Below are 18,390 nucleotides of genomic sequence, written 5' to 3'. Positions count from 1 at the left end.
ATTTTTGTAACAATAACTATGTACAAGTATTGCAGACAATCCGCACTTGGGATGGGCGCCCAGCATCCACTACGGACTATGAGAAATAGAATTATCGGTAAGTAAATTCCTATTTTCTCTGACGTCCTAGTGGATGCTGGGAACTCCGTAAGGACCATGGGGATTATACCAAAGCTCCCAAACGGGCGGGAGAGTGCGGATGACTCTGCAGCACCGAATGAGAGAACTCCAGGTCCTCCTCAGCCAGGGTATCAAATTTGTAGAATTTAGCAAACGTGTTTGCCCCTGACCAAGTAGCTGCTCGGCAAAGTTGTAAAGCCGAGACCCCTCGGGCAGTCGCCCAAGATGAGCCCACTTTCCGTGTGGAATGGGCTTTTACAGATTTTGGCTGTGGCAGGCCTGCCACAGAATGTGCAAGCTGAATTGTGCTACAAATCCAACGAGCAATAGTCTGCTTAGAAGCAGGAGCACCCAGCTTGTTGGGTGCATACAGGATAAAACAGCGAGTCAGATTTTCTGACTCCAGCCGTCCTGGAAACATATATTTTCAGGGCCCTGACTACGTCCAGCAACTTGGAGTCCTCCAAGTCCCTAGTAGCCGCAGGTACCACAATAGGCTGGTTCACGTGAAACGCTGAAAACAGCTTAGGGAGAAATTGAGGATGAGTCCTCAATTCCGCCCTGTCTGGAAGATCAGATAAGGGCCTTTACAGGATAAAGCCCCCAATTCTGACACGCGCCTGGCCGAGGCCAGGGCCAACAACATGACCACTTTCCATGTGAGATATTTTAACTCCACAGATTCAAGTGGTTCAAACCAATGTGACTTTAGGAACCCCAAAACTACATTGAGATCCCAAGGTGCCACTGGAGGCACAAAAGGAGGCTGTATATGCAGTACCCCTTTTACAAAACGTCTGAACTTCAGGAACTGAAGTTAGTTCTTTCTGGAAGAAAATTGACAGGGCCGAAATTTGAACCTTAATGGACCCCAATTTTAGGCACATAGACACTCCTGTTTACAGGAAATGCAGGAATCGACCTAGTTGAAAATTCCTCCATCGGGGCCTTACTGGCCTCGCACCCCGCAACATATTTTCGCCAAATGCGGTGATAATGCTTTGCGGTTACATCCTTCCTGGCTTGATCAGGGTAGGGATGACTTCATCCGGAATGCCTTTTTCCTTCAGGATACGGCGTTCAACCGCCCTGCCGTTAAACGCAGCCGCGGTAAGTCTTGGAATAGACAGGGTCCTTGCTGGAGCAGGTCCCTTCTTAGAGGTAGAGGCCACGGGTCCTCCGTGAGCATCTCTTGAAGTTCCGGGTACCAAGTCCTTCTTGGCCAATCCGGAGCCACGAGTATAGTTCTTACTCCCCTCCGTCTTACAATTCTCAGTACTTTTGGTATGAGAGGAAGAGGAGGGAACACATACACTGACTGGTACACCCACGGTGTTACCAGAGCGTCCACAGCTATTGCCTGAGGTTCCCTTGACCTGGCGCAATACCTGTCCAATTTTTTGTTTAGGCGGGACGCCATCATGTCCACCTTTGGTTTTTCCCAATGGTTTACAATCATGTGGAAGACTTCTGGGTGAAGTCCCCACTCTCCCGGGTGGAGGTCGTGCTGAGGAAGTCTGCTTCCCAGTTGTCCACTCCCGGAATGAATACTGCTGACAGTGCTATCCCATGATTTTCCACCCAGCGAAGAATCCTTGCAGCTTCTGCCATTGACTGCTTCTTGTGCCACCCTGTCTGTTTACATGGGTGACTGCCGTGATGTTGTCCGACTGGATCAACACCGGCTGACCTTGAAGCAGAGGTCTTGCTAAGCTGAGAGCATTGTAAATGGCCCTTAGCTCCAGGATATTTATGTGAAATGATGTCTCCAGGCTTGACCATAAGCCCTGGAAATTTCTTCCCTGTGTGACTGCTCCCCAGCCTCGCAGGCTGGCATCCGTGGTCACCAGGACCCAGTCCTGAATGCCGACTCTGCGGCCCTCTAGAAGATGAGCACTCTGCAACCACCACAGGAGGGACACCCTTGTCCTTGGTGACCGGGTTATCCGCTGATGCATCTTTAGATGCGACCCGGACCATTTGTCCAGCAGGTCCCACTGGAAAGTTCTTGCGTGGAATCTGCCGAATGGCTTTTCTTCGTAGGAAGCTACCATTTTTCCCAGAACCCTTGTGCATTGATGCACTGAGACTTGGTTCGGTTTTAGGAGGTTCCTGACTAGCTCGGATAACTCCCTGGCTCTCTCCTCCGGGAGAAACACCTTTTTCTGAACTGTGTCCAGAATCATCCCTAGGAACAGAAGACGAGTCGTCGGAACCAGCTGCGATTTTGGAATATTGAGAATCCAATCGTGCTGTCGCAACACTACCTGAGATAGTGCTACACCGACCTCCAACTGTTCCCAGGATCTTACCCTTATCAGGAGATCGTCCAAGTAAGGGATAACTAAAACTCCCTTCCTTCGAAGGAGTATCATCATTTCGGCCATTACCTTGGTAAAGACCCGGGGTGCCGTGGACCATCCAAACGGCAGCGTCTGAAACTGATAGTGACAGTTCTGTACCACAAACCTGAGGTACCCTTGGTGAGAAGGGTAAATTTGGACATGAAGGTAAGCATCCTTGATGTCCAGAGACACCATGTAGTCCCCTTCTCTTGAATTTGAACCTCTGTATGTAAGTGTTCAAAGATTTTAGATTTAAAATCGGTCTCACCGAGCCGTCCGGCTTCGGTACCACAACAGTGTGGAGTAATACCCCTTTCCCTGTTGCAGGAGGGGTACCTTAATTATCACCTGCTGGGAATACAGCTTGTGAATGGCTTCCAACACTGCCTCCCTGTCTGCTTGTAAAGCCCCAGCATCATTCTGAGGGCTTGGCAGAGGCGGGGGAGGGCTTCTGTTCCTGGGAACTGGCTGATTTCTGCAGCCATTTCCCTCTCTGTCACGGGGCAGAAATGAGGAACCTTTTGCCCACGTGCCCTTATGGGAACGAAAGGACTGCGCCTGATAATACGGCGTCTTCTTATGTTGAGAGGCGACCTGGGGTAAAAACGTGGATTTCCCAGCTGTTGCCGTGGCCACCAGGTCTGAAAGACCGACCCCAAATAACTCCTCCCCTTTATAAGGCAATACTTCCATATGCCATTTGGAATCCGCATCACCTGACCACTGTCGTGTCCATAACCCTCTTCTGGCAGAAATGGACAGCGCACTTACTCTTGATGCCAGTCGGCAAATATCCCGTTGTGCATCACACATATATAGAAATGCATCTTTTAAATGCTCTACAGGCAATAATATACTGTCCCTATCTAGGGTATCAATATTTTCAGTCAGGGAATCCGACCACGCCAACCCAGCACTGCACATCCAGGCTGAGGCGATTGCTGGTCGCAGTATAACACCAGTATGTGTGTAAATACATTTTAGGATACCCTCCTGCTTTCTATCAGCAGGATCCTTAAGGGCGGCCATCTCAGGAGAGGGTAGAGCCCTTGTTTTGACAAGCGTGTGAGCGCTTTATCCCCCCTAGGGGGTGTTTCCCAACGCACCCTAACCTCTGGCGGGAAAGGATATATGCCAATAACTTTTTAGAAATTATCAGTTTTTTATCGGGGGAAACCCACGCTTCATCACACACCTCATTTAATTTCTCAGATTCAGGAAAACTACAGGTAGTTTTTCCTCACTGAACATAATACCCCTATTGGTGGTACTCGTATTATCAGAAATGTGTAAAACATTTTCCATTGCCTCAATCATGTAACGTGTGGCCCTACTGGAAGTCATATTTGTCTCTTCCCCGTCGACACTGGAGTCAGTATCCGTGTCGGCGTCTGTATTTGCCATCTGAGGTAACGGGCGCTTTAGAGCCCCTGACGGCCTATGAGACGTCTGGACAGGCACAAGCTGAGTAGCCGGCTGTCTCATGTCAATCACTGTCTTTTGTAAAGAGCTGACACTGTCATGTAATTCCTTCCAGCAGTTTATCCACTCAGGTGTCGACCCCCTAGGGGGTGACATCCCTATTACAGGCAATTTGCTCCGCCTCCACATCATTTTCCTCCTCATACATGTCGACACAAACGTACAGACACACAGTACACACACAGGGAATGCTCTGATAGAGGACAGGACCCCACTAGCCCTTTGGGGAGACAGAGGGAGAGTTTGCCAGCACACACCAGAGCGCTATATATAGCTGCCGCTCATGGCAGCGTCCACCCGGCTCTAGCAAGCGAGGTCCCGGGTGGACGCTGCCGTGAGGTCAGGCGGCTGTGTCACATACTACTGCAGCGCTGCTGTCCCCCGTTAATGTAGGATCCACAGGTGTTGAACAGGTGTAACACTAACACTTTTTTTATTTTTGAACAAAAAGTAACATATCATTATTTTTATGTCTTTGAGCGCTTTATTTTTTTTATATATACACACACAGCATATATTTTATGTATTAACAGTTATTTATATATTGTACACATTCCACAGTGCTTTTACAGAGAATATTTGGTCATTCACATCAGTCTGTTCCCCAGTCTGCTATTCCCTATCACATGTACACGCAGACATAATCATGCTAGGGCTCATTTTGTTGGGAGCCAATTTACCTACCAGTATATTTTTGGATTGTGGGAGGAGACTGGAGTGCTCGGAAGAAAACCACGCAAGTGCGGGGAGAATATTAAATATATATTTTTTTGTATTTCACACACACACACACACACACACACACACACACACACACACACGTGTACATACCTAAAAGCACTGCCAATTTTCCCACCAGGAGGAACAGACTCACGAGTTATTGTTACCAATACCAAACTATTTTCAAGCAAGAACATCACAGCACAAACAGTGTATGATAATAACAGTGTTCATAGAAAGTAAGGAGACCTCCCACGCAAGTTTCAAGAACATTGTTCAGTAATAGGAAAACATTAGGCATTCCTCCTTGTGATAAAACTATTTAGGACAGGCCTTCTTATAGGAGATCAGGATGAAGGGTAGCTTCGACTAAGAAATACCCGGTAATTTTCACCCAAACCCCCACCCTCCTCCATCTCAACAAGAAAAAATAGGATTTTAATACCTACCGGTCCGTAGAGGATGTTGGGGACACCAAAAGAACCATGGGGTATAGACGGGATCCGCAGGAGACATGGGCACTTTAAGACTTTCAAAGGGGCGTGACCTGGCTCCTCCCTCTATATCCCTCCCCAGACTCCGTTTGGAACTGTGCCCGGAGAGACGGACATTTCGAGGAAAGGAATTGACAAACAGGGTGAGCATTATACTAGCTCACGCCATAAAAATGCCGAATAACATGGCATTCAACTGAACACATGCCAACGGACATGAGCAAAATTCAGCAACAAGCTGAAGAAACCATAACACAACCTGAGTGTAACCAGAACTAAACTGCAGATACAGTACGCACTGGGACGGGCGCCCAACATCCTCTACGGACTCATAGAAAAGGATTTACCGGTAGGTATTAAAATCCTATTTTCTATTTCGTCCTAGAGGATGTTGGGGACACCAAAAGAACCATGGGGTTTATACCAAAGCTCTATAGTGGGCGGGAGAGTGTGGATGACTCTGCAGCACCGATTGACCAAACTTAAGGTCCTCATCGGCCAAGGTATCAAACTTGTAAAATTTAGCAAACGTGTTTGACCCCGACCAAGTAGCAGCTCGGCAAAGTAGCAATGCCGAGACACCCCGGGAAGCCGCCCAGGACGAGCCCACCTTCCTAGTGGAATGGGCCTTCACCGATTTCGGCAACGGCAAACCTGCCGTGGAAGGAGCCTGCTGAATCGTTTGACATATCCAGCGGGCAATGGTCTGCTTGGAAGCAGGACACCCAATCTTATTGGGAGCATACAGGACAAACAAAGACTCTGTTTTCCTAACTGTAGCCGTTCTGGCGACATAAATTTTCAAAGCTCTGACCACATCTAGAGACTTTTCCTCAGCCAAAGCGCCAGTAGCCAATGGCACCACAATAGGTTGGTTAATATGAAAAGAGGAAACCGCCTTCGGCAGAAATTGTTGCAGAGTTCTCAACTCTGCTCTATCTTCATGAAAGATCAAATAAGGGCTCTTGTGAGACAAGGTCGCTAACTCAGACACCCGCCTTGCGGATGCCAATGCCAACAAAATGACAACCTTCCAAATGAGGAATTTCAATTCCACTTTACGTAAAGGTTCAAACCAATGTGACTGAAGGAATGTCAATACCACATTAAGGTCCCAAGGTGCCACAGGGGGCACAAAGGGAGGTTGGATGTGCAGGACCCCTTTTACAAAGGTCTGCACCTCAGGAAGTGAGGCCAATTGTTTCTGAAAGAAAATTGACAAGGCAGAAATCTGCACCTTAATGGAGCCTAATTTAAGGCCCGCATCCACTCCATTTTGTAGAAAATGGAGAAACCGTCCAAGGTCAAACTTCTCCACAGGAGCTTTCTTGGACTCGAACCAGGAAACATATTTCCTCCAAATACGATGATAGTGCTTTGACGTCACACCCTTCCTAGCAAGAATAAGGGTAGGGATGACTTCACTGGGAATACCTTTTCGGCCTAAAATCTGGCGTTCAACCGTCATGCCGTCAAACGTAGCCGCTGTAAGTCCTGATAGACGAACGGCCCCTGTCGTAGCAGATCCTCGCGAAGAGGAAGAGGCCAGGGATCTTCGACCCGTAACGCCTGAAGATCCGGGTACCAAAGTCTCCTTGGCCAGTCCGGAACTACAAGGAGCGCTGGAATCTGTTTTTCTTAGAATTCTCAGAACCTTTGGGATGAGAGGAAGCGGAGGGAAAATGTACACCGACGGAACACCCAAGGTGACGTCAGTGCATCCACTGCCGCCGCCTGAGGGTCCCTGGACCTGGAACAATACTTCAGAAGTTTTCTGTTGAGGCGAGACGCCATCATGTCTATGTGGGGAACCCCCCAAAGACTTGTCACTAGTGTGAAGACCTCTTGATGGAGGCTCTACTCTCCTGGATGTAGATCGTGTCTGCTGAGGAAGTCTGCTTCCCAGTTGTCCACCCCCGGAAGGAATATTGCTGACAGAGCGCTTGTATGTGTCTCTGCCCAGCGGAGAATCTTTGTGGCTTCCGCCATGGCTGTCCTGCTCTCCTGCTCTTTGTGCCTCCTTGGCGGTTTATGTATGCTACTGCTGTCACATTGTCCAATTGGATCAGGACAGGCCGGTTTCGAAGAAACTGCTCCGCTTGCAGAAGGCCGTTGTAAATGGCCCTTAGCTCCAGAACGTTTATGTGAAGATGAGTCTCTGGACCTGACCATCTTCCTTGGAAGGTCACCCTTTGTGTGACTGCTCCCCAATCTCGGAGACTTGCATCCGTGGTTACTAGGATCCAGTCCTGGATCCCGAACCTGCGTCCCTCTAAGAGGTGAGAGCTGTGGAGTCACCACAGGAGTGAGATTCTGGTGTTGGGAGATAAAATTATTCTCCAGTGCATATGAAGGTGGGATCCGGACCACTTGTCCAACAATTCCCACTGAAACACTCTGGCATGGAACCTCCCAAACTGGAGGGCTTCGTATGCCGCTACCATCTTCCCCAGCAACCGAATGCATTGATGAATGGAGACTGTTGTTGGTTTCAGAATGAGTTTTACCAAACTCTGAATTTCCAGAGCTTTCTCCATAGGGAGGAACACTCTCTGCTGGACTGTGTCCAGAATCATGCCTAAAAACGCCAACCGGGTTGTTGGGATTAACTGTGATTTCGGCAAGTTTAAGAGCCAGCCGTGCTGTTGCAGAATCGATAGGGACAGTGCAATGTCCTGTATCAACTGGTCTTTGGATCTCGCCTTTATCAGGAGATCGTCCAAGTATGGGATAATTGTAACTCCTCGCTTGCGGAGAACCATCATCTCTACCATGACTTTTGTGAAAATCCTCGGAGCCGTGGACAGGCCAAACGGCAACGTCTGAAACTGGTAATGAGTATCCTGGATTGCAAACCTGAGGTACCTTTGATGAGGGGGATAGATGGGGACATGAAGGTATGCATCCTTTATGTCCAATGATACCATGAATTCACCCTCCTCCAGACTGGAGATCACCGCTCTGAAAGACTCCATCTTGAATTTCTTCAGGAAATTTTTTTGAGATTTCAGGTTGAGGATTGGTCTTACTGAGCCAACCGGCTTTGGAACCACAAACAGGCTTGAATAAAAGTCCTCCCCTTGCTGTGCCAGGGGAAACACAATTTTTGTATTGCTCCACAGACTAGAACTCTATCTGGAAGCAAAGCTGGTAAGGTCGATTTGAAAAAACGGCGAGGGGGAACGTCTTGTAACTCCAGTTTGTACCCTTGGGTCACAATTTGCAACACCCAAGGGTCTAGGTCCGAACGAACCCAGACCTGACTAAAGAGCTTTAGACGTGCCCCCACTGGGGGGGGGGGGGGGGGTCTCCTGTAGGGGAGACCCGGTGTCATGCGGTGGATTTGGCAGAAGCCGGGGAGGACTTCTGCTCCTGGGAACCTGAGGAGGCGGGTGTTCTCTTGCCCCTTCTTCTACCTCTGGTAGCAAGGAAGAAATTACCTCGGCTTCTTTTATACTTGTTGGGCCGAAAGGACTGCATTTGATAGTGTGGTTTCTTTTGTTGCGCAGGAACATAAGGTAAATAGGTTGACTTACCCGCGGTGGCCGCCGATACCAAATCAGTAAGGCCATCCCCAAAAAGTTCACCTCCCTTAAATGGAAGGGACTCCATATTTTTCTTGGAATCGGCGTCAGCATTCCACTGGTGAGTCCAAAGCACTCGCCTAGCCGCAACTGACATAGCATTAGCCTTAGCACACAGGAGGCCAGCATCTCTTGCAGCCTCTTTCAAGTACGCAGCCGCGTCCCTGATATAACCAAGCATCACTAGGATGCTATCCCTATCAAGATTATCCAAATCAGAAGACAAACTTTGAGCCCATTTTTCAATAGCGCTACTTACCCACGCTGACGCAATAAGAGGCCTAAGCTGCGTCCCCGTGGTTGTAAAAATAGCTTTCAAAGTAGCCTCCTGCTTACGATCAGCCGGCTCCTTAAGGGTCGTCGACTAAGCCGCAGGGAGGGCTACCTGTTTAGACAAGCGCGCTAGGGCCATGTCAACTGTGGGTGGTGTTACCCACTTTTCCCTATCAGCCGCGGGAAAGGGGTACGCCACCTTGATCCGGTTAGGAATTAGAAATTTTTTTCAGGGTTGTTCCAAATGCCATCAAAGAGGTCATTTAGTTCAAAACATGGAGGAAAAGCAACGGAGCGTCTCTTTTCCTTGTAAATAAGGACCCTCGTTTTAGGTGTAATAGGGTCCTCATCAATATGTAATATGTCTTTAACAGCTACAATCATATACTGAACACTCTTAGCTAATTTAGGATCTAATCTGGAATCGGCATAGTCGACATCAGCCTCAGAGTCTGTGTCGGTATCTGTGTCAACTAATTGGTCAATACCACGTTTAAGCGACCCCGGAGGGCCCTGGACCTGCAATAAAGCGTCCTCTATTGATCTATTCCACACCTGGATTTGAGATTCAGACTGATCAAACTTTTGATTTAAAAGAGTGACATTAGCATTTAAAGCATTCAAAGTAGATAACCAGTCAGTAGTTGGCGGTGCCGACAGGGCCACCCCCAAAACATTTGGTGTCCCCAATAAATGAATCCCCCTGAGAGGAATAATCTGCCTCAGACATGTCGTCCACTGAAAACAGCATTCAAATCAAAGCATGTCAGGGAACACAAAGGGAAAAAGCCAACTCACACCCCAGCGCCAAAATGCAGGTCTGAAAACACCCTCAAGTGCCCCAGAGCTATATTTATCTATTAATACTGCCCCCCCCTCGTTTTCTTATGCCCCCCCCTCCCCCCCCAGCGCCCTGCACCCAGCGGTGTGTACTGTATGGGAGCCCGGCGCACACTGTGCACTCGCTGTGCGGTACCTCTGTAATGCCGTCTTAGTGTCTTAATGCCGTCTTCTTTTCTTCTACATACTCACCTGTCTTCTGGCTCTGAAAGGGGGTGACGGCAGGCTGTGGGAGCGAGCATCCGAGAGTACCCGGCGTTCATCTCCCCTCAGGTGCGGGGGCATCCTGTCAGCAGCAGCAGAGCCCTGAAACTCATTAGAAGTGGGCCTAGACTGCTCTCCCCTCAGTCCCACGAAGCAGGGAGGCTGTAGCCAGCAGACCTCCCTGAAAATAAAAACCTAACATAAGTCTTTTCAGAGAAACTCAGTAGAGCTCCCCCGAGTGCCTCCGTCTCGCAGGGCACATTTTCGAAACGGAGTCTGGGGAGGGATATAGAGGGAGGACAAGGTCACGCCCCTTTGAAAGTCTTAAAGTGCCCATGTCTCCTGCAGATCCAGTCTATACCCCATGGTTCTTTTGGTGTCCCCAACATCCTCTAGGACGAAATAGAAACCAAGTTTAATGACCAGAAACGCCACAGTTGCAGAGATCTTATGCCCCAGCAGTGTTGCAGTCCAGTGCTAGTAATGACCACCTGGAGAAAGGGATGTATTAAGCACATGCCTGTGTTAGAAAGGAACACTACGCTGCAAAACCTCAGCGGCCTGTGGTTGTCACTGTATTTTGCACTTTAAATGATGAACAGGATTGGGAGAGTCATCAACAAGATTACAATTGTCTCCATTTCACCTGATAATTGCATTAAGCCAACCACACAGATGCCAGTCACTGGGTCTAAGCACCAAGAGACTAAACGCATCCTATGGAGCACAGTTAATGCAGAAAGCTGATAAACCACCAGCGCTCTACCCAGTCACATAAAGGTTATAGGAGCATGCTGCACAGCCGATGCCACTGTGACAGGAGGACCCACAATGCAAGTGTGCTGGCGAGCCAGTCTGTCTGGCCTGAGGCTGAATTGCACTTGGCCTAGAGAGTCTGTGCTCACTGATCCACCTCAACAGCCCAGGCAGTCAAGTGTTGGTTGAAAATGGTTTGGGAGGGGAGTCAGACCGATTTTATTTTATCTTTATTAAATCAAGTCATCTTAGAGAGAGATAGAGATAGATATACATACACACAGATTATATATATATATATATATATATATATATATATATATATATATATATATATATATATATATATATATATATATATATATATATAGAAATAAAAAGCTGCGCATTCACCACACTTTCCTTAAAAATGCTTCCAGTCCTTGATTGGAGAAGCGAACGGTATCCGTGATCCCTGCGGTTGAAGGAGATTCATCGACGGGTGAGATCGGGTCCGATGCTGGACAGACCGGAGGACTAAGTGCACCGTTTTTAACTAAGATGTATGTGAGCATATGTTAAAATTAAATGGAATTGTGAACCTTTGTATTTAAATCTGCGCCCTCCATTTCTTCTTTCAATATATATATATATAATAAGAATTTACTTACCGATAATTCTATTTCTCGGAGTCCGTAGTGGATGCTGGGGTTCCTGAAAGGACCATGGGGAATAGCAGCTCCGCAGGAGACAGGGCACAAAAGTAAAGCTTTTACAGGTCAGGTGGTGTGTACTGGCTCCTCCCCCCATGACCCTCCTCCAGACTCCAGTTAGGTACTGTGCCCGGACGAGCGTACACAATAAGGGAGGATTTTGAATCCCGGGTAAGACTCATACCAGCCACACCAATCACACCGTACAACTTGTGATCTAAACCCAGTTAACAGTATGATAACAGAGGAGCCTCTGAAAGATGGCTTCCTAAACAATAACCCGAATTAGTTAACAATAACTATGTACAAGTATTGCAGATAATCCGCACTTGGGATGGGCGCCCAGCATCCACTACGGACTCCGAGAAATAGAATTATCGGTAAGTAAATTCTTATTTTCTCTATCGTCCTAAGTGGATGCTGGGGTTCCTGAAAGGACCATGGGGATTATACCAAAGCTCCCAAACGGGCGGGAGAGTGCGGATGACTCTGCAGCACCGAATGAGAGAACTCCAGGTCCTCCTTTGCCAGGGTATCAAATTTGTAAAAATTTACAAACGTGTTCTCCCCTGACCACGTAGCTGCTCGGCAGAGTTGTAATGCCGAGACCCCTCGGGCAGCCGCCCAAGATGAGCCCACCTTCCTTGCGGAATGGGCCTTAACAGATTTAGGCTGTGGCAGGCCTGCCACAGAATGTACAAGTTGAATTTTGTTACAAATCCAACGAGCAATCGACTGCTTAGAAGCAGGTGCACCCAACTTGTTGGGTGCATACAGTATAAACAGCGAGTCAGATTTTCTGACTCCAGCCGTCCTTTAAATGTATATTTTTAAGGCTCTGACAACGTCCAACAACTTGGAGTCCTTCAAGTCGTCTGTAGCCGCAGGCACTACAATAGGCTGGTTCAGGTGAAACGCTGATACCACCTTAGGGAGAAAATGCGGACGCGTCCGCAGCTCTGCCCTATGTCGAATGGAAAATTAAATAAGGGCTTTTATAAGACAAAGCCGCCAGTTCAGATACTCTCCCGGCCGAAGCCAGGGCCAGTAACATAGTCACTTTCCATGTGAGATATTTCAAATCCACATTCTTTAGTGGTTCAAACCAATTGGATTTGAGGAAATCTAAAACTACATTTAGATCCCACGGTGCCACCTTAGGCACCACAGGAGGCTGTATATGCAGTACTCCTTTGATAAAAATCTGGACCTCAGGGACTGAGGCCAATTCTTTTTGGAAGAATATTGATAGGGTCGAAATTTGAACCTTAATAGATCCCAATTTGAGACCCATAGACAATCCTGATTGCAGGAAATGTAGGAAAACGACCCAGTTGAAATTCCTCCATCGGAGCACTCCGCTGCTCGCACCACGCAACATATTTTCGCCAAATACGGCGATAATGCTTCGCGGTGACTTCCTTCCTTGCCTTTATCAAGGTAGGAATGACTTCTTCTGGAATGCCTTTTCCTTTTAGGATCTGGCATTCAAACGCCATGCCGTCAAACGCAGCCGCGGTAAGTCTTGAAAAAGACAAGGACCCTGCTGAAGCAGGTCCCTTCTCAGAAGTAGAGGCCACGGATCGTCCGTGACCATCTCTTGAAGTTCCGGGTACCAAGTCCTTCTTGGCCAATCCGGAGCCACTAGTCTTACTCCTCTTTGCCGTATAATCCTCAATACCTTTGGTATGAGAGGCAGAGGAGGAAACACATATACCGACTGGTACACCCAAGGTGTTACCAGCGCGTCCACAGCTATTGCCTGCGGATCTCTTGACCTGGCGCAATACCTGTCCAGTGTTTTGTTGAGGCGAGACGCCATCATGTCCACCATTGGTTTTACCCAACGGTTTAATAGCATGTGGAAAACTTCTGGATGAAGTCCCCACTCTCCCGGGTGAAGGTCGTGTCTGCTGAGGAAGTCTGCTTCCCAGTTGTCCACGCCCGGGATGAATACTGCTGACAGTGCTATCACGTGATTCTCCGCCCAGCGAAGGATCCTGGCAGCTTCTGCCATTGCCCTCCTGCTTCTTGTGCCGCCCTGTCTGTTTACATGGGCGACTGCCGTGATGTTGTCCGACTGGATCAACACCGGTCTTCCTTGAAGCAGAGGTTCCGCCTGGCTTAGAGCATTGTAGATTGCTCTTAGTTCCAGAATGCTTATGTGAAGAGACTTTTTTCAGGCTCGACCACACTCCCTGGAAATTTCTTCCCTGTGTGACTGCTCCACAGCCTCTCAGGCTGGCATCCGTGGTCACCAGGATCCAATCCTGCATGCCGAATCTGCGGCCCTCCAATAGATGAGCCTCCTGCAACCACCACAGAAGGGATACCCTTGTCCTCGGCGACAGGGTTATCCGCAGGTGCATCTGAAGATGCGACCCTGACCATTTGTCCAACAGATCCCTTTGCATGGAATCTGCCGAAAGGGATTGCTTCGTAAGAAGCTACCATTTTTTCCCAGGACTCTTGTGCATTGATGTACAGACACCTTTCCTGGTTTTAGGAGGTTCCTGACCAGGTCAGATAACTCCTTGGCTTTTTCTTCGGGAAGAAAAACCTTTTTCTGAACTGTGTCCAGAATCATCCCCAGGAACAGCAGACGAGTTGTCGGCATTAATTGGGATTTTGGAATATTCAGAATCCATCCGTGCTGCTTTAGCACCTCTTGAGATAGTGCTAAACCCATCTCTAGCTGTTCTCTGGACCTTGCCCTTATTAGGAGATCGTCCAAGTATGGGATAATTAATACGCCTTTTCTTCGAAGAAGAAATATTATCTCGGCCATTACCTTTGTAAAGACCCGAGGTGCCGTGGACAAACCAAACGGCAGCGTCTGAAACTGATAGTGACAGTTTTGTACAACGAACCTGAGGTACCCCTGGTGTGAGGGGTAATTGGAACGTGGAGATACGCATCCTTGATGTCCAAGGATACCATAAAGTCCCCTTCTTCCAGGTTCGCTATCACTGCTCTGAGTGACTCCATCTTGAACTTGAACTTCTTTATGTACAGGTTCAAGGACTTCAGATTTAGAATAGGCCTTACCGAGCCATCCGGCTTCGGTACCACAAATAGAGTGGAATAATACCCCTTCCCTTGTTGTAGAAGAGGTACCTTGACTATCACCTGCTGAGAATACAGCTTGTGAATGGCTTCCAAAACCGTCTCCCTTTCTGAGGGGGACGTTGGTAAAGCAGACTTCAGGAAACGGCGAGGTGGCTCTGTCTCTAATTTCAACCTGTACCCCTGAGATATTATCTGCAGGATCCAGGGATTTACCTGCGAGTGAGCCCACTGCGCGCTGTAATTCTTGAGACGACCGCCTACCGCCCCCGAGTCCGCTTGCGAAGCCCCAGCGTCATGCTGAGGCTTTTGTAGAAGCCGGGGAGGGCTTCTGTTCCTGGGAAGGAGCTGCCCGTTGCTGTCTCTTCCCTCGTCCTCTGCCTCGTGGCAGATATGAATAGCCCTTTGCTCTCTTATTTTTAAAGGAACGAAAGGGCTGCGGTTGAAAGGTCGGTGCCTTTTTCTGTTGGGGAGTGACTTTAGGTAGAAAGGTGGATTTCCCGGCCGTAGCCGTGGCCACCAAATCCGATAGACCGACCCCAAATAACTCCTCTACGCATCGCCTGTCCACTGTCGTGTCCATAAAGCTCTTCTGGCCGAAATGGACATAGCACTTACCCGTGATGCCAGTGTGCAGATATCTCTCTGTGCATCACGCATATAAAGAAATGCATCCTTTATTTGTTCTAACGACAGTAAAATATTGTCCCTGTCCAGGGTATCAATATTTTCGACCAGGGACTCTGACCAAACTACCCCAGCACTGCACATCCAGGCAGTCGCAATAGCTGGTCGTAGTATAACACCTGCATGTGTGTATATACCTTTTTGGATATTTTCCATCCTCCTATCTGATGGATCTTTAAGTGCGGCCGTCTCAGGAGAGGGTAACGCCACTTGTTTTGATAAGCGTGTTAGCGCTTTGTCCACCCTAGGAGGTGTTTCCCAGCGCTCCCTAACCTCTGGCGGGAAAGGGTATAAAGCCAATAACTTCTTTGAAATTAGCAGTTTTTTATCGGGGCACCCCACGCTTCATCACACACGTCATTTAATTCTTCTGATTCGGTAAAAACTACTGGTAGTTTTTTTACACCCCACATAATACCCTGTTTAGTGGTACCTGTAGTATCATCTAAATGTAACATCTCCTTTATTGCCAAAATCATATAACGTGTGGCCCTACTGGAAAATACGGTTGATTCGTCACCTTCACCACCGGAATCAGTGCCTGTGTCTGGGTCTGTGTCGACCGACTGAGGCAAGGGGCGTTTTACAGCCCCTGACGGTGTTTGAGGCGCCTGGACAGGCACTAATTGAGTGTCCGGCCGCCTCATGTCGGCAAACGACTGCTTAAGCGAGTTGACGCTATCCCGTAATTCCACAAATAAAGGCATCCATTCTGGTGTCGACCCCCTAGGAGGTGACATCCTCATATTTGGCAATTGCTCCGCCTCCACACCAATAACGTCCTCATACATGTCGACACACACGTACCGACACACAGCAGACACACAGGGAATGCTCTATACGAAGACAGGACCCACTAGCCCTTTGGGGAGACAGAGGGAGAGTCTGCCAGCACACACCAAAAAGCGCTATATATGACAGGGATAGCCTTATGATTAAGTGCTCCCTTATAGCTGCTTTTATATTAATATATTGCCATTTATTTTGCCCCCCCTCTCTGTTATACCCTGTTTCTGTAGTGCAGTGCAGGGGAGAGACCTGGGAGCCTTCCTGACCAGCGGAGCTGTGACAGAAAATGGCGCCGTGTGCTGAGGAGATAGGCCCCGCCCCTTTTTCGGCGGGCTCGTCTCCCGCTATTTAGTACATTTAGGCAGGGGTAAATATCTCCATATAGCCTCTGGGGCTATATGTGAGGTATTTTTAGCCTTTTTAAAGGTTTTCATTTGCCTCCCAGGGCGCCCCCCCCCAGCGCCCTGCACCCTCAGTGACTGCCGTGTGAAGTGTGCTGAGAGGAAAATGGCGCACAGCTGCAGTGCTGTGCGCTACCTTAAGAAGACTGCAGGAGTCTTCAGCCGCCGATTCTGGACCTCTTCTTGCTTCAGCATCTGTGAGGGGGCCGGCGGCGTGGCTCCGGTGACCATCCAGGCTGTACCTGTGATCGTCCCTCTGGAGCTTCATGTCCAGTAGCCAAGAAGCCAATCCATCCTGCACGCAGGTGAGTTCACTTCTTCTCCCCTCTGTCCCTCGTTGCAGTGATCCTGTTGCCAGCAGGAATCACTGTAAAATAAAAAACCTAAGCTAAACTCTCTAAGCAGCTCTTTATGAGAGCCACCTAGAATTGCACCCTTCTCGGCCGGGCACAAAAATCTAACTGGAGTCTGGAGGAGGGTCATGGGGGGAGGAGCCAGTACACACCACCTGACCTGTAAAAGCTTTACTTTTGTGCCCTGTCTCCTGCGGAGCCGCTATTCCCCATGGTCCTTTCAGGAACCCCAGCATCCACTTAGGACGATAGAGAAATATATATATATAATAAGAATTTACTTACCGATAATTCTATTTCTCGGAGTCCGTAGTGGATGCTGGGGTTCCTGAAAGGACCATGGGGGATAGCGGCTCCGCAGGAGACAGGGCACAAAAAAGTAAAGCTTTTACCAGATCAGGTGGTGTGCACTGGCTCCTCCCCCTATGACCCTCCTCCAGACTCCAGTTAGGTACTGTGCCCGGACGAGCGTACACAATAAGGGAGGCAATTTGAATCCCGGGTAAGACTCATACCAGCCACACCAATCACACCGTACAACTTGTGATCTAAACCCAGTTAACAGTATGATAACAGAAAGAGCCTCTTAAAGATGGCTCCTTAACAATATAACCCGAATTTGTTAACAATAACTATGTACAGTATTGCAGATAATCCGCACTTGGGATGGGCGCCCAGCATCCACTACGGACTCCGAGAAATAGAATTATCGGTAAGTAAATTCTTATTTTCTCTATCGTCCTAAGTGGATGCTGGGGTTCCTGAAAGGACCATGGGGATTATACCAAAGCTCCCAAACGGGCGGGAGAGTGCGGATGACTCTGCAGCACCGAATGAGAGAATTCCAAGTCCTCTTTTGCCAGGGTATCAAATTTGTAGAATTTTACAAACGTGTTTTCCCCCGACCACGTAGCTGCTCGGCAGAATTGTAATGCCGAGACCCCTCGGGCAGCCGCCCAAGATGAGCCCACCTTCCTTGTGGAATGGGCCTTAACAGATTTAGGCTGTGGCAGGCCTGCCACAGAATGAGCAAGTTGAATTGTGTTACAAATCCAACGAGCAATCGTCTGCTTAGAAGCAGGGGCACCCAACTTGTTGGGTGCATATAGTATCAACAGCGAGTCAGATTTTCTGACTTCAGCCGTGCTTGAAATGTATATTTTTAAGGCTCTGACAACGTCCAACAACTTGGAGTCCTCCAAGTCGCCAGTGGCCGCAGGCACCACAATAGGTTGGTTCAGGTGAAACGCTGATACCACCTTAGGGAGAAAATGCGGACGAGTCCTCAGTTCTGCCCTATCCGAATGGAAGATTAGATAAGGGCTTTTATAAGATAAAGCCGCCAATTCAGATACTCTCCTGGCGGAAGCCAGGGCCAGTAACATAGTCACTTTCCATGTGAGATATTTAAAATCCACCTTTTTCAATGGTTCAAACCAATGGGATTTGAGGAAATCTAAAACGACATTTAGATCCCACGGTGCCACCGGAGGCACCACAGGAGGCTGTATATGCAGTACTCCTTTAACAAAAGTCTGTACCTCAGGAACTGAGGCCAATTCTTTTTGGAAGAATATTGACAGG

At 48.4% G+C, this 18,390-nt stretch overlaps 1 protein-coding gene across 2 annotated transcripts in view; it reads right to left on the bottom strand.

The window, feature by feature from the left end:
• The window catches only part of PSME4 (proteasome activator subunit 4), a 294,381-nt gene that overhangs the window by 225,700 nt on the left and 50,291 nt on the right, over positions 1-18,390 (bottom strand). The window lies entirely within an intron of this gene.

Source organism: Pseudophryne corroboree, chromosome 4 (genome assembly GCF_028390025.1).
Source record: "Pseudophryne corroboree isolate aPseCor3 chromosome 4, aPseCor3.hap2, whole genome shotgun sequence".
NCBI lineage: Eukaryota > Metazoa > Chordata > Amphibia > Anura > Myobatrachidae > Pseudophryne > Pseudophryne corroboree.
This window is presented reverse-complemented; position numbering and strand designations above follow the sequence as displayed.